Here is a 15,719-nt window from a genome sequence, read left to right as displayed (position 1 = left end):
GAAATTCGGCTAGACAGGGCTCAAAGAAATTAAGGTAGAAGATGCTGCCTTCTCTCTGTTTCCAGGGACATCGTTTCTTTTCTCACAACTTACCTTAGACCCAGGCAAAGTAGGCAGTGGCTGATAGCATAGAGGGGTACTGAAAGTTGGTTCTCCAACATACCTCTTATGTTTGCCATTCTTACATCTAGAGTGGCATTCCACTGGCAGAAGTTTGTTCCAGAGACTTCAATCCTTTTCCTTACTAATTCATTTGTTCATCCAGGAACTAGGGAAAGAAAAGTGAGTAAAACCAGAGCTTTTTGTCTAGTATGAAGACAAAAATAGGGAAATCATTAAAACCCTGTATGTTTGGGATGCCTGGGTGGCTCAATGGTTGAGTGTCTGGTTTTGGCTCAGGGCGTGATCCTGGGGTCCTGGAATCAAGTTCCGCATGGGGCTCCCTGCTCAACAGGGAGTCTGCTTCTCCCTCTGCCTATGTCTCTGACTCTCTCTCTCTGTGTCTATTATGAATGAATAAATAAAATCTTAAAAAACAAAACAAAAAAACCTGTATGTTTGAAAAGTGTGATGACAGAGCTTTATGTATGGGGCTGCCAGAGAAGTAGGAGGTGGCCCCAGAGAAAGAGATTTCATAAAAAATCACAAGTGGAAGAATGATGAGATCATGTACCTCACAGAGGACAAGTAAAGTGAGGAAAGACCATGTTGAGTAGATAACTCTGACAAGGGTGAATGCCTTAAGCCGATTAGTGGTTATGAACAATTAAAGTGTGTGGTAGACTTTCAGGTTCAGAAGGTAACACCAACCAAAAGCTGGGCAGAATTTGTCCCACAAGCCAAGACTTGATATGGAAGCGAGTGAGAAAAGAGACTGGGAACCTGGGCCCCTGTAAGGGCGGGAGATGAGGTGGCTCTTGGTTCTTGGAAGAACAGCTTCAGGCACCAGGGCCAGAGTTCAAGGTGTCCCGAGACAGGCACTGAAAGAGGATGTCAAAAACGCCAGGCAAACTTTGCCTATTTGATAATTTGAAGGAAAGTGGGCGCTGGCTTAGCCTTGTGCAGTGAGGTACCAGAAGGAAGTCGTAAGTTGAATCTGAATTAATATGGTTTATTTGATTAAAACAGGCAGAGCATGTGTTTGGCTTCGGGGCTAGAAGACTGTTGAATTCTCGAATTCTCATCATTCCTGACACTGCGCTGTAACTCCAAGCAGCATATGCTCTTCCTTCTACTCAGAGTAGCTCTGCACCCTCTTCTTTGTGCTTCAAGCCTTAAACAAGTGTCCCCTACTTCCCTGATGGCTCAGACTGTTGAGTATGCCTGCTCCAAGCTCCCATAACAATTAGAACCTCTCTCTCATTAGATTAGCAACCATCACACTGGATTGTCCCTGTGTATTTACTTTTCTGCTTTTCCCTCCAGCAGGCTGAGCTTTCTGAGGGCAGAGATTGCCTTCCGTCTCCATATCCTCAGGACTTAGCCAGACTAGAGCACAGTAGCTGCTGATATATTTCTGTGGTTCTGTGAATAGATAAAATGAGCAAATGGATAAATGACTGGCCCAAATCAATAACAATTTGCATTCTCCTTAGGAATATAGGCCTCAGGGAGTAAATGCTCAGAAAAATGTTGAACATATTTTAATGCTGTGGTGAACCATGGATAAAAAGCAGGTGCCTTGGTCCAAATCAAACTTAGTTGCAATTTGGCATGCTTTATTGTCCTGTTCACATGAGCACTATAATTCTAGGCCAAGGTTTGCTTAGTAGGCAGGTTTCAAAGATGTGGAATGAGGAGTAATCTAATTGAAAAAGCTCAAACCAGGAGCCAAGAGGTCTAGCCTCTCTTCCTGAGACCCCATCAACTTCCTGATTATGTAACCCAGATGTGCTTTTATCTTCAGATGCTTCCAGTGGCCCAGCCTCTAGTCTTTCCCCTTTGCACCCCAACTGCCACCCAGTTATCTTTCCTAAAAACAAATTAATCATCTTGTTTTTTTGCTCTTAATCCCCCTTTGCCTTCAGAACAAAGTCCTAACCCTTCAGCAGGCAAACAAGGTCTTTTTAGTATCTCTCAAAGCTGATGGTCCTTTATCCTGTCCCTTATATCCAGTTATTCCATAGGTCCCATTCCTCTAACCAAACTCTTTCATGCCTTTATGTTTTTCCCATACACTGTCCCCAGTGTCAGCAATGACTTTCTATACTCATTTCACTTGGTGAACGCCTGCTTGTTCATCTTTCAAGACTGCCAACAGAACCCAACTGTTGCTTCTTCAGCAAGATCCCTAACTCCTTCAGACAATGTGAGCACCTTCTCCATCCTGCTCCAACAGCATTTTCTATCCTTTATCTTAGATTACAGGTAAATCCAATAGAAATTGTTTGCTTACTTATCCATCTTAGGTGTAAAATTCTGAGTTCTTGTTGGTCGGGGCCATTGTCCTTATATCTTTCTTTAGTCACTAGCACTTAGGAGGTTCCACAATATATGCTAGTCGAAAAAAAATCAAAGGAGTTATATTGAATTTTACATATACTGTCTCTTTTACTGTGGCTGTTTTTGCCTCTTGTCTGTCTCCACATGAAATGTAGTAATACAGATTGGTTTGTTGAGCGCTCATCAGGCAGCAGGCACTTATCTATACCCTTTACACATGACAACTTCATTTAATCCTTACTTCAGGCTTGCAGAGCAGGCATTACTCTTACTTTATTACTCTTACTTTACAGATAAAGAAACTGAGGCCCAGAAAGGTTAAATATCTTTCCCAAGTCATAGTTAGTAGATGGTAGATCTAGGATTCAATTAAAGACTCCAACTTCAAAGTCTTTTCACAATGTCACCTATGTCCTCAAAGGCCTGCGCCTGGTTCTCACGTGGTTGTCTAATTGCTCTGAATTGCATTGAACAGGACTGCAAGAGTCAGGCTCACTCTGACTTCCAGCGGTGGACTGGCCATCTTCACAGCCCATCTATGAAACCCTAGACAGCCTCATTTAAATGCTGGAGTGAATGAAGACAAAGCCCAGATCCTTTTCCTGGCAGGAGGCTGTGTCTTCTAGCACATGGAACCAGTACTGCATTTCCTGGGATCAGATGGAGCCCTCAGCACAGAGGCCTCTCATGGGTTTGTCCCCAGTGTCCAGCCCAGAAACTGTCTGCACCCAGGCTCCCTGGAGAATGAGAAATTATTGGCTTCTGGAATGTTTTTCTGGTCACTGAGTCCTTAAGGTGAAAGGTCTCTTGGATGGAAACCAACAGGCCAAGTTTACCCAACCCAGCAAGGCGTCAGGCAGCCCAGAGGCACATTCCATCAGATCCCACAGAGCAGCTGGGGCTTCTTCTCCTCAGCATGATACCTGTCCTCCAAGAATGGAGGTCTTCCTGCCCCACTGCACAGCTGACACAGAGCAGAAATCCCACTGCAGTGCACCCTTCAAGCTGAAGACTGCACAGAGTCTTCAGAAATATTCTCTTCTCCCTCTGCTTTCCACTGTTGCTGTTAAGACTTCAGTTTATAGGGAAAAGACAGGCTCACAAAACGCTATGTGCTCCTGTCCCAAAATTATCCCATAGGAATAGAGCCAGAAGGGAGAAGAGTATTTACATACTTGTGAACATCTATTACATGCCAGCCATTTTACATACGTCATCTCATTTAACCATTACTACAATTATTTTTCCCATTTTAAAGACATGTAAACTGAAAATTACTCTAACCACAACAGCAGCATATTTCCTTTCATTGATAAAAGGGATCTTGTGAAACCTTGGACTGATTATCAGTGACTGGAGCTCAACATGAGGGTGAGGTGTAACATAGCCACACAGGTAGTGTCCTTATATTAGTCATGTCTGCTCATTGTCTGAGACTCTGTGATATCTTGCCCTGTGTATCCCTGCTGGAATTAAGAATTCTATCTGGACCCCAAATCCATCTGTCCAGTACTAGGAAAAGGAAACAGTTTGAGTTTTATAAGAAGAGCCTTGAACTAGGAGTTTGAATACATTTGCTTGAGTCTCAGCTCTACTATTTAACATACGTGAGATCTTGCCTTGGTTTTCTCATTTGTGAAGTAGGAATAGTAATGATTAATTTCCTATTTTGGGTTTATGATCATTAAATGAAATACTGCATGTGGGGTGTCGGGAAGGCCCACAGAGATCTGGCCTATTCATAAGTGAGCCATGTTCTTGTCCATTGCCCTTTCTACAGAGATCCATCATGACTGGACAGCACCCCAGTCTTTAGAATAATTTTTCTCCTCCCCTCCTCCCCTACAAGGTAAATGAAGAGCAGTTTGGTACGGGGGCAGGAGCATAGACTAGGAATTGGATTACTTGGGTTTGAGTCGTGATTTTATTAACTATTGGCTGTGAGAAAACTGAGTCACTGAGCCTCAATTTCCTCATCTGTTGAGTGGGAATAATATTAGTAGTTATCCTCTAGGGGTGCCATGAGGACTATCTAAATGTATCAATGCTTTATAAATTCTAATGTGCTATACAAAGGCAAGTTACTCATCCAACAAAGTTGTTTGACCATCTGCTATGGGCCAGACATGTGCCAACTGATGAAAATCCAAAGACAGTAAGATATGGTATCCATTAAGCTCACAGTTTGAGGAAGAGATGAAAGCATACACTAGTAATTACAACACAGTGTGGTAAGTGCCATGACAGGTAAGCATCCAGGGGCGCTGTATTAGTTACTCATTGCTACAAAACAAATTACCCTAATACTTAGTAGCTTAAAACAATAAGCATTTATATTATCCCACATGATTTCTAGGAGTCAGGATCTGGGAATGGCTTAGCTGGGTAGTTCATGAGGTCAAGCTGTTGGCCAAGGCTGTAGTCTCTGAAGATTTGAGTAGGGCTAGAGAATCCAATTCCAAGTTCACCCATGTGACTGTTGGCAGGAGGTTTCAACTCCTTGCCATGTGAACCTCTCCATAGATCTGCTCATGACTTGGCTTTCTCCAAGGAAAGTCATAAAAGAGAAAGAGAGCATGTGTGAGAGAGCACCCAAGATTATAACCTAATTTTAGATGTGCCATGCTATCACTTCTGCCATTTTCTATTGGTTACAAAGGACAGCCATGATATAATGCATAAGGGGAATATACCAGGGTATAAGTTGCAGGAGGTGGGGATCACTGGGAGCCATTTTGGATGCTTGCTGCCACAGGTACTAAATGCACTGGGAGAGAGGAGCCTGGAAAATTGTCTAGAGCTTAAGCTCAGGTGTATTTTTACTGCTTCTTTTAATTTCTGCTGGATGCTGGACTATTAAGAGAAGACATCCCTTTCTATCCAGATTACTCTGCTATTAAGTGGAAATGACATTGTACAAAGTATAGAGCAAACATAGAACTATCAAGAAGTGGTAGTGACTCATCAAAATAAAAAGCTTCTGCATAGCAAAGGAAGCAATTAACAAAACTAAAAGGCAACCTCCTAAATGGAAGAAGATATTTACAAATGAAGTATCCAATCAAGGGTTAGTATCCAAAATATATAAAGAATTGATACAACTCAACACACCAAAAAACAAATAATCCAACTAAAACATGTGCAGAAGACATGCATAGACATTTTTCCAAAGAAGACATCTAGATGGCCAATAGAATCATGAAAGGATGCTCAACATCACTCATCATCAAGGAGATACAAATCAAAACTACAAAATATCACCTCACACTTGTCAGAATGGCTAAGGTTAACAACACAAGAAAACAACAGGTGTTGGTGAGGATGTGGAGAAAAAGAAACCCTCATTCACTGTAGCTGCAAATGCAAACTGGTGTATCCACTGTGGAAGACAGTATGGAATTTCTTCAAAAAGTTAAAAATAAAACAACCCTGTGATCCAGTAATTGTGCTACTGGGTATTTACCCCCAAGATACAAAAAAAAACTAATTCAAGAGGATACGTGCACCCCTATGTTTATTGAAGCATTATTTATAATAGCTCAATCATGGAAGCAGCCCAACTGTCCATTAAAAGATGAATAGATAAAGAAGTAATTTACATATATACAACATAATATTATCCAGCCATAACAAATATGGAAATCTTGCCATTCACAACAACACGGATGGAGGTAGAGAGTATAATGCTAAGCAAAATAAGTCAGGCAGAGAAAGACAAATACCATATGATCTCACTCATATTAGGAATTTAGTAAACAAAACAAACAAGCAAAGAGTAAAAAGAGAGAAAGACAAACCAAGAAACACTCTTAACTACAGAGAACAAACTTATTTACAAAAGGGGAGGTGGGGTGATGGGTGAAACAGGTGATGGGATTAAAAAGTACAATTATAATGATGAACCCTGAGTAAGGTATAGAAATGTTGAACCACAATATTTACACTTGAAACTAATATGTATAAAAAAAGAAACTAATATGTAGTTTAACTATACTAGAATTAAAACAAAAAACTTAATAATAATAATAATAATAATAATAATAATAATAATAATAATGAAGTGGTAATGACTTTGCTGGTGGGAGCATTTTCAGAGCAACTGCACCCTGGTGAGGTCAGTTCCCTGAAATCCCTAATATAGCTCTTAAAGTTCATAGCCTTCCCAGTGCTGACCAATAATGACTAGTACCTACCCCTATTACAGTGCAACTCACATTGTACCCCAATTGTGGTTTACATGTCTCATATTCCTTTAAACTGCCCTAAGTAGGCAGAGAAATTGTCTGTCTGGTACACAGTTTGTCCCACATCTAGCATCATGCCTGGCACTGTGCCTAACTATTTGATAAAAGAATTAACAGAAATTGAATAAATATAGGATATACTGTACATGTCATAAGGTCCATGCAGGTAAGTAATTATCATGACATTTAAGAAGCTATGTTATGGGGGATCCCTGGATGGCTCAGCGGTTTAGTGCCTGCCTTCCACCTAGGGGGCATGATCCTGGAGTCCCTGGATCGAGTCCCGCATCAGGCTCCCTGAAGGGAGCCTACTTGTCCCTCTGCTCCCCCCCCCACCCGCGTCTCTCATGAATAAATAAATAAAATCTTTAAAAAAAAAAAAAAAGAAGCTATGCTATGTGTTTCCTGAATGTCAAGTCCTATGCTACATGCTTTACATATATTACATCATTTAACACTCAACACAGTCCTATGGTAGGCATTATTAACCCATTTAACATATGAGGAAACTAAGGTTACACAAGTAGAAAACAGTGGAGTGTAGATTTGACCCCAGGTCTGTCAGACTCCAAAGCCTATTTAACTAATCATATATCTGGTAGCAGATCTTCTCAAATGCACAAATAAAAAATTGCAGATCTCAAGAATTTGGGGTTATTTACAAACAGATAAAAAAATTATAGTCTTAAGGAACAATTTGATCAATATCTAAGAAAACAGGTGTTCCCCCCCCCCCCATCAGACATATACACTCCTTATTTTTTTCAGGAAAGCCCAGTTTAAGTCCCACCTCTTCCAGGAAGCCTTCTTTGACTTACAGTGATACTTGTCTCCCTTAAACTCCTGCAGCACTTATGATAGAGCCATTCAGTCGATACTATGTGTAGTCTTGATTTGCAGTATATCCTTTTTATAACTCAGGTCCATGGCTTCCTTCTTAACATAGTGAGGGAGCTAGAATACTTCTTAAAGTCCTTTTCTGACTTGCATATCATAGGAGGTATTTCCTGACTCCCATTTGCACAATTACCTTTTGGCAGGGAGACAACGTGGTTGCATATGGCAGGCCCTCACTGATAGTAGAGCTTTTACTTGATTGTGTTGGAAGGGCCTGCTAACGACCATCTTCTGACTACCCTGTAAGCTCCTGGGAACTCCCTAATGTTCTAGCACCTGACACAGGGCCTGGAACACAGTAGGCTCTCTATAAATGTTTCCTAGATAAATAAATACATGAGTGAGTGAATAAATGAAGTGGTGGTGATGACTAAAACATTAATGAAACCACTGGCATTATTAATGTCATTGGCATTATTAAATTAACATTAGTGGGGCACCTGGGTGGCTCAGTCGGTTAAGCATCTATCTGCCTTTGGCTCAGGTCATGATCCTGGGACTCTGGGGTTCTGGGATTGAGTCTTGCATCTGGCTGCTTGGTGGGGAGTCTGCTTCTCCCTCTGCCCCTCCTCCACTCATTCTCTCTCTCCCTCTCTCTTTCTCAAATAAAAACTTTAAAAAATACTATTTAAAAAAATAAAAATAAATTAACAGTAGTAATTTCTTTCTTTCTTTCTTTTTTAACAGTAGTAATTTCTTTTGTTTGTTTGGTGCTTTGGCCTTCCCCAGGCAGCATCTCCTTCAGGCCCTTCTCATCCCAGGGCTTTCTGCCCACAGAACCACTATGGATCATTTAAAATTAGAATGGATAGAGCTACAGCTGTCTACAGACACATGGGCAAACTTTAACTTGGCTTGTTCTAGACGGCCTGCCAAGTCATCACCCTTCTGTTTGGACTCAATTACCACATTCTGACTGCAAGATACTTTCATAACACGAGGCAATGCCCTTGCCTACAGCTTTATTTGTACTGGTTACATATGTGATCTGCTTGCTTTTTGGATGCCATCACTCATCTCTGGCAGTTGGGGAGGTTTATGACTTCATTTCAGCAGTAGCATCTCTTCTGGGTCCCACGGTCAGCGGGAACTCTCCAGGAAGCTTCCTACAGCAGCTGCTTCCATACAGGGAAATAGGATAATAGGAACCATCCTACTGATCTTCATCAATGCCTTGGATAGGACCTTTACTTGTTTAACCTTTTCTCTGTTTTCTGCCTTACCAATGGGAAGGAATAGTGCACTGGTAAAGAGCATGGGTTTTGCAATAAGAGCTGGATTTTCATCTTGGTTCTGCCTCTTATTAGCTATGTATCTTGGGTGAATTACGTCTTTGAGCCTTGACTTTCTCATTTGTAAACAAGGACTACTAATATTATCTCCCTTATAGAGTTGTGAGGATTGAGGTCATGCTGCCAAGAGTTTAAAATAAAGCTTTCAAATAATATGCCCTCAATCAATGTTAGCTATCATAATTCACTATTATTTAGTGTGTCCACTGCTCACACTGAGGATAGAATGGGTAGTGAGAGGCTGCATCATCATCATCATCAACATTTTGATGGAAGGAGAAGGAAATTTGGATATACTGAATGCTGGCCTGAGAGCTTTACTTACCTGAATCCATTTAATGTTTAGAAGGACTCCAATTTTACAGAAAAAGCTCAAGAGATTAAGGAATTTGCTTGACATCACATAGCCTGGGTGAAGAGCATGAGTTCCTAACACAATTTCTTTCCCTGTTCCCCACAGAATGTTCTGGGGCCCATGGGAGGCTTTCATTTGGTCTTTCTCAGTGATGAATATCCATGCACTTACCTTGACACCCTTCTTCATGCTGAGAACTAGAACTTCTGGGTACATTTAGTCTCTTACTTCCTCAACTGGCCCCAAGATGTTCTGTGAGTCCTGCTCTAACTTCTCCTTTCCACTCAGCTCACATCAGTCTGGTTTCCTGGCAAACCTTTCCTGTTTGTCTGGATCTATGACTCTCTTCCTTTCTGTACCTAGCCATTTCATTTTCACAGCCTCAGCTTACCCTGTGCTTGGGACCGGTAACAGTACCCCAGGCCAGGCTGGCTCAGCTGCGTACAAAGGGTGGGGTGGAGAGGGTGGGAGGAAGTGTGGGGAGTGTGGGCAGTGCAGAAGGCGGCTGAGCTGAGGGTGGGGAGTCCAGGAGAAAATCAGGGGGCTGTAAGGGCAGATAGCATGCCTGAGGATGCTGCTGTGGCAACTGAAAAGTTGGAAGTACTCTGCCAGGAGATGTGGCAGATCTCGGTGGGAGCAAAGGCTTCAAGCCTTGAACTCAGGGGAGTCACGGTAAGGCAGGCTGAACACTAGGTTTGAAGTTGGTATCATAACAGGAGTTCAGTTCCAAAAGGATCCAAAAACGGAGTGGGATTCGGGATTTATGGACAGGCCTGGTTTTTGACAGTCTATTTGTAATAATAATCCATTCGATGGTCCCAGAAATTCCATTATGTTGGCACCCAGATTGCATGTCTCAGGCTGCCTCTCTCACTCAGAAGTTGTACCAAAAATGCTTTGGCAGATGCTGGCTTCTAACTTTTAGTTCTGAAAATGCAGTTGCCATACCTAATCCATATTCCATAATCTAAAATATTTGGAGGAATTATTATAGGCTTTCGCTGGGTTTCATTTTTTCTGACTTCCTTGAATAAATCTTTTTGCCTACCATGTTACCTTTTTTCCCAAATTAAAAAAATATTAACTATACAAGTGCAAACTATAAATATATAAGTATATTCTCTGCAAAAAAAATTTAAATGAGTAGCAAGTGAAAAGTAAGAATGCTGCTCACATACCCCCACTTAACCTCACTTCCTTCTGTATATTATCCTATTTAGTCAGTACTGTAAGATTCTGCTGTAAGTTTTTGTATGCACGTAGGAAGATGCAATAGCATCTAGCATTAGGGGTTGGGGGGCTGACAGGAAGAGCAGACTGCTCTGGTGGGAGGAGTATTTCATCATTGACATAGTTTGTTTCCACTGCTCATGGTGATAATAAGAAGTAGATTAAGTAGATTTTACTATCATTTATTATTGTTTTCATGTTATTCCTTAAAATTATTGTTTTAAATTATCCTGAGTTCATATATTCACTTACTGCCTACACCCAGGACAGCCAGCTCCCTCTATTATGCCCTACAGTGGTATGCCACTGTTTACATATGTCCAGTGTACATTCATGTATTTTTTTTAATTTTTTAAATTTATTTATGATAGTCACAGAGAGAGAGAGAGAGGCAGAGACACAGGCAGAGGGAGAAGCAGGCTCCATGCACCGGGAGCCCGACATGGGATTCGATCCCGGGTCTCCAGGTTCGTGCCCTGGGCCAAAGGCAGGCGCCAAACTGCTGCGCCACCGAGGGATCCCCTACATTCATGTATTTTTTAATGGGATAATCTCTATATATTGTTCAGCAATTTGCTTTTTCCACCTCACCTTCATTTAGCAATATATCCTTGGGATCTTTCCATGATAGCACATAGAACTAGTATAATTCTACCTTTTTTTTTTAAATTAACAGCTACATAGTATTCCATAGTATGGTTGTACTATTACTATCCTTCTACTTATAGATGCTAGGTCCTATAATATTGTTCCATATCAAACACCACAGCATGATTTCTTTCCAGTGGCACAGAATTGGGAGTAGTCTACTGTCTAATATCCTTAGATAACATCTAATATTGCTATATATGATACATGACAGTAAAACTCATTTATCAAGTGCTTAATCTGATAAAGATCTGTTCTAAGCACTTTGCATGTAGTAACTCACTCAATTCTTTGAACAACCCTATGAAATAAGGAGTACATATTATCATCCTCATTTCACTGGAAAGGCATTAAGGTAATTTTACTCAAAGTCCCATAACTAATAAGTGGCTGAGCTAGGATTTGAACATAGCACTCTGACTCCAGGATTTGCACTAATGACCCCACGGTGCTGTACAAGCCTCTTGTGCATTTGTACAAACTCTTCTCCAGGTTAGATAGCTGGAGAGGAAAAACTTTGATACATACTTTCAAGTTGCCCTGTTCAAAATGGAGGTACCAATTGACACTCCCATGGAGTTTGAGAGGGCCAAGTTTACTCATCTTTTACCATCTTGAGGGTAAAAAAAAAAATTGTCTTGATTTTGCTCCCTCATTGGAAAGCTAGTTTGGCTAGCATGGTATATAATTTTAGGTCAAAATTATTTTCTTTCAAAGTTTGAAGTTATTACTTCATTGCAGTCCAGATTCAGAGTGACCTTTCAGAAGTCTGACAGCCAATTCATTTTTGTTCCTTGTAGGTAACCTGTTTTTCTACTCTGAATACTTTGAGAGTTTTCTCTTTGTCCTTTTGGCTCTGAAACATTCTGAGTGTTTGTCTAAGCAAGCCCCTTTAAAAATGTTCCTTGCCTGCAGCTTAGCAGGCCCTATGAAGTCTTGAGCCTTTCTTTGGGATGGGGAAATTTTCCTTGATTATTTTGTTGTGAATCTCTTCCCCACCAATGTTCAGTTCTTTCCTGGCATTTCTTTCCAATGAAAGGAGGTATTTCTGAATCAATCCTTTGTGTCTCTCTATTACTCTGCTGAGGCTTAGTCAAATACCATATACTGGGTGGCTTACACAATGGAAATTTATTGTCTCACAGTGTTGGGGGCTAAGATCAAGGTGCTAGCCAATTCAGTTTCCAGTAAGGGTTCTCCTTCTGGCTTGCAGACAGCTGCCTTCTGGTGGTGCCCTTGGTGTGTTCTCACACAGCAGAGAGATAGCTGTGCTCTCTTACCCTTTGAATAGGAGCACCAGCCCTATTGAATTATTGAATTAACCTCATTTAACCTTTATCACCTCCTTATAGGATCTATCTTTAGACACAGTCACAACGAGTTTAGGGCTTCAATATATGAATTTCAGGGGAACATACAATTCAGTCCATAGCAGTCTCTCAATTTTTCTCTCAAATTTTCCATTTCTGATTGCTTCCATATATTCAGGGAGATCTCACACTAAGCTGCTGGATAATATCCTCAGTTTTTGCCATATCCATTTTATTATTCATCCCATCTACTGCTTTTTTAGTTTTGCTACCATAATTTTTATTTTTATTTACTAAATTTTTTTAAATTTACGTACTAAATTTTTAAAAAATATTTTATTTATTTATTTATTCATGAGAGACACATAGAAAGAGAGGCAGAGACACAGGCAGAGGGAAAAGCGGGCTCCATGCAGGGAGCCCGATGTCAGACTCGATCCCACAACTGTGGGGATCATGCCCTAGGCTGAAGGCGGCGCCAAACCGCGGAGCCACCTGGGCTGCCCTACTAAAATTTTTTTTTTTTAAGAGTTTTATTTATTTATTTGAGGGAGAGAGAGCATGAGCTGGGGGAGCAGCAGAGGGAGAGGGAGAAATACTCCCTGCTGAGTAGGCAGCTTGACCTGGGGCTTGATCCCAGGACTCTGAGATCATGACCAGAGCTGAAGCAGATGCCTAACTGACTGAGCCATCCAGCTGCCTCTCAGTTTGTTTATCTTAATCCTTTTCTTTAGAGCTGTTTGAATTTCCTCAAATACCTGGTGATCCTTGGTTTCTCATCATATCTATGTTTGAAGAATGGGTTAATTTTCAGGTATTTTGTTTAAGTTTCACTTCAGTTTTGAGCAGTCCGTTTCCCCTCTGGTTTCCTTTGGTGAGTGAAGGGTTGCTTGGGACTCTGTGAGTAGGTCATTTTGACTGCAGAATTCCCAGTAAGGTGCTCGGAGCAGACAGAGAGGCGGGCTTGGGGACCACTGTCCTCCCTACTTGGTCCTTCGTCCTTCCCTAGAGCAAAATAAGGAGATCTTTACTTCAGTGAAGGCACAGTTGACAGGCTGGGCAGAACAGCTTTGTCTTTTTCTTCTGTGTCTGTGGAAGTTGGATAGGGTTACTTTTCCAACCCTGCTTTTCCCATAGGCCCTTACACACCAACAGACACCCTCCCCAGACAGGGGACTTCCTTTCTTAGAATGAAGATTTGTGTTTTATTTCACCCTCCTGACCCCTACCCCCCCACCCCACCACCTACCTATGCCTGAACTAAAGTTCCCTGAAGTGGAGGGAAGAGGAGAGAGGTCTGTTGTTCACAGGGCAGTTTAAAAATTAATAACCTTAGTGAGTGCTTCCTAACCCCTTGTATTCTTTCTATGTGCTCCTTCTGAGCAAGGAGATTCTCTGCCCCGACCTTCAAAGAAATTTACCTTAAGAGTGTTTTGGAGGGACACCTGGGTGGCTCAGTGGTTGAGTGACTGCCTTCGGCTCAGGGTGTGTGATCCTGGTCCAGGGATCAAGTCTGGGGATCGAGTCCCACATCGGGCTCCCTGTGAGGAGCCTGCTTCTCCTTCTGCCTATGTCTCTGCCTCTCTCTGTGTCTCTCATGAATAATTAACTAACTAACTAAATAAATAAATAAATAAAACCTTAAAAAAAAAAAAAGTGTTTTGGAATATGTTAATACCCTGCCCTGAGTTCTCTATCTGTTTGACCCTAAGTGCTTTCTATCCAGATTTCTATCATAATTTCTGCCTCCTCTGGTTTGCTGGTGTGGGTAGACTTAATGATTTTAAAAGCTGTCTTTTCTGTCCTTTGAGGAATTTATGGTGGGAGGGTAGATATATGTTCATGCTTAGTTCTCCATTTTGATTTGAATCCTCCTGTTCCATATGATCTCTCCTCTTGATAATGAAATTGCTGACAACAAATTGTGCTGTTGGAATACAGCTCTTTGTCCATTAAAATATTTTCATTTAATAAAAAAGTGCCAGACACTTACATATATTATTGCTTTGAAGTAATTGAATGATATAGGCATCAGAGTCCACATTTGGATGGTTGGTTGGTTGACAAGGGAGCTGAAATTCAGGAAGTTTAACTGAATTAACTGAGGTCAGATAGCTAATAAGAAATAGACCTAAATCTGAATCCAAGCCCACTTTATCCTGCTACATTACTATTTAAATGTCTCTGTTGTATTCATTTTCCCTAGTTTTCAGTATGTTTATCTTTACTTCCCCCATTAATATACACATGCCTTGAGAGTAAGGGCCCTGGCTAGAGTTCATTATTTCCATTGTGAGGTGCCTGACTTTGTGTTTTACAAGCAGCAGTTTAAATTTTGTAAACCAACTTGATAAAACAACTAATTACAATATTTTATGATAACAACATACAGCAACTGTACATTATAGGGGTAGAAATGCTTTATTTGGGATCTTTAAGTGTTTTATTATGTCAATTGAATTAAAGACTTTAGCTGCAAGTCGAAATTAAAACTGGAAGAAAGGTCAAAGTTCAGCTCTGGTTGGAGTTGTTATGGTAACTCTCTGAGCAATAAGTCGACATAAACAGAAGACAGCACAAGAAGAAAGACCTAAACTGATCTCTAATATTAGCTCTAGTCAATCAATTATCTATTTCAATAGAGCAATATGTTGAAATGATTAGAATTAACATTCTTTCATGTATTCCATTACATTCACTGTCATATCATTCTCTGGAAGTCCATCTCAGGAATAACAAAGTTTCTGAAGGAGACAGAATCATGCTTTGATCTTCCTAAGGATGATATCACCTGGGTTGGTTTGCTCTGATCCCATTTGGTTCATCTATTCATCTATTCATTAGGCACTCATGACTTTGGTTGCATAATAAAACTACCTAGGAACTTTTACCAAATACCATGATCAATTTTCACTCCTAGATGAGTAGAGGCCAGATTCATATATTTTTAAAGGTCCTCAGCAATGATGATGAATACGAGAGTTGAAAAACTACTAGCCCATGATATATTACAAATTGTGTTAACCACTGGGGATACAAATAAAAATAATAATTGCTAATATTTATTGAGTTCATAGTATATATCAGGCACTGTTCTATGTTATATGTATCACCACATTTAATCCTCAGAGCAACCCTAAAAGGTAGGTATACTCCAATTTATAGGTGAGGAAACTGAGACACAGGGAGATTAAGTAATTTGGCCAGAGTTATACATTTAGTAAGTGGTGGGATCCAGTCCTGGAATCCATGCACACGGCTCTATGAACTATCAGTAGTATCATGGTCTAGTAAATAGTAA

At 40.7% G+C, this 15,719-nt stretch overlaps 1 long non-coding RNA gene across 2 annotated transcripts in view; it reads right to left on the bottom strand.

Annotated features, from left to right (window-relative positions):
- The window catches only part of LOC140615105 (uncharacterized), a 140,884-nt gene that overhangs the window by 59,678 nt on the left and 65,487 nt on the right, over positions 1–15,719 (bottom strand). Inside the window, exons 4-5 of one of the 2 annotated variants that reach the window (XR_012015779.1) lie at positions 13,177–13,423; positions 164–268 (exon numbers count right to left, since the gene is read on the bottom strand). This is a non-coding gene — a long non-coding RNA (uncharacterized lncRNA). The remainder of the gene's footprint in view (positions 1–163; positions 269–13,176; positions 13,424–15,719) is intronic. The other variant, XR_012015780.1, reaches the window with a different exon arrangement.

The sequence above is a fragment of the Canis lupus genome, chromosome 23 (genome assembly GCF_048164855.1).
Source record: "Canis lupus baileyi chromosome 23, mCanLup2.hap1, whole genome shotgun sequence".
NCBI lineage: Eukaryota > Metazoa > Chordata > Mammalia > Carnivora > Canidae > Canis > Canis lupus.
The sequence above is the reverse complement of the archived record's forward strand: the minus strand, read 5'-3'. Positions and strand labels throughout refer to the sequence as shown.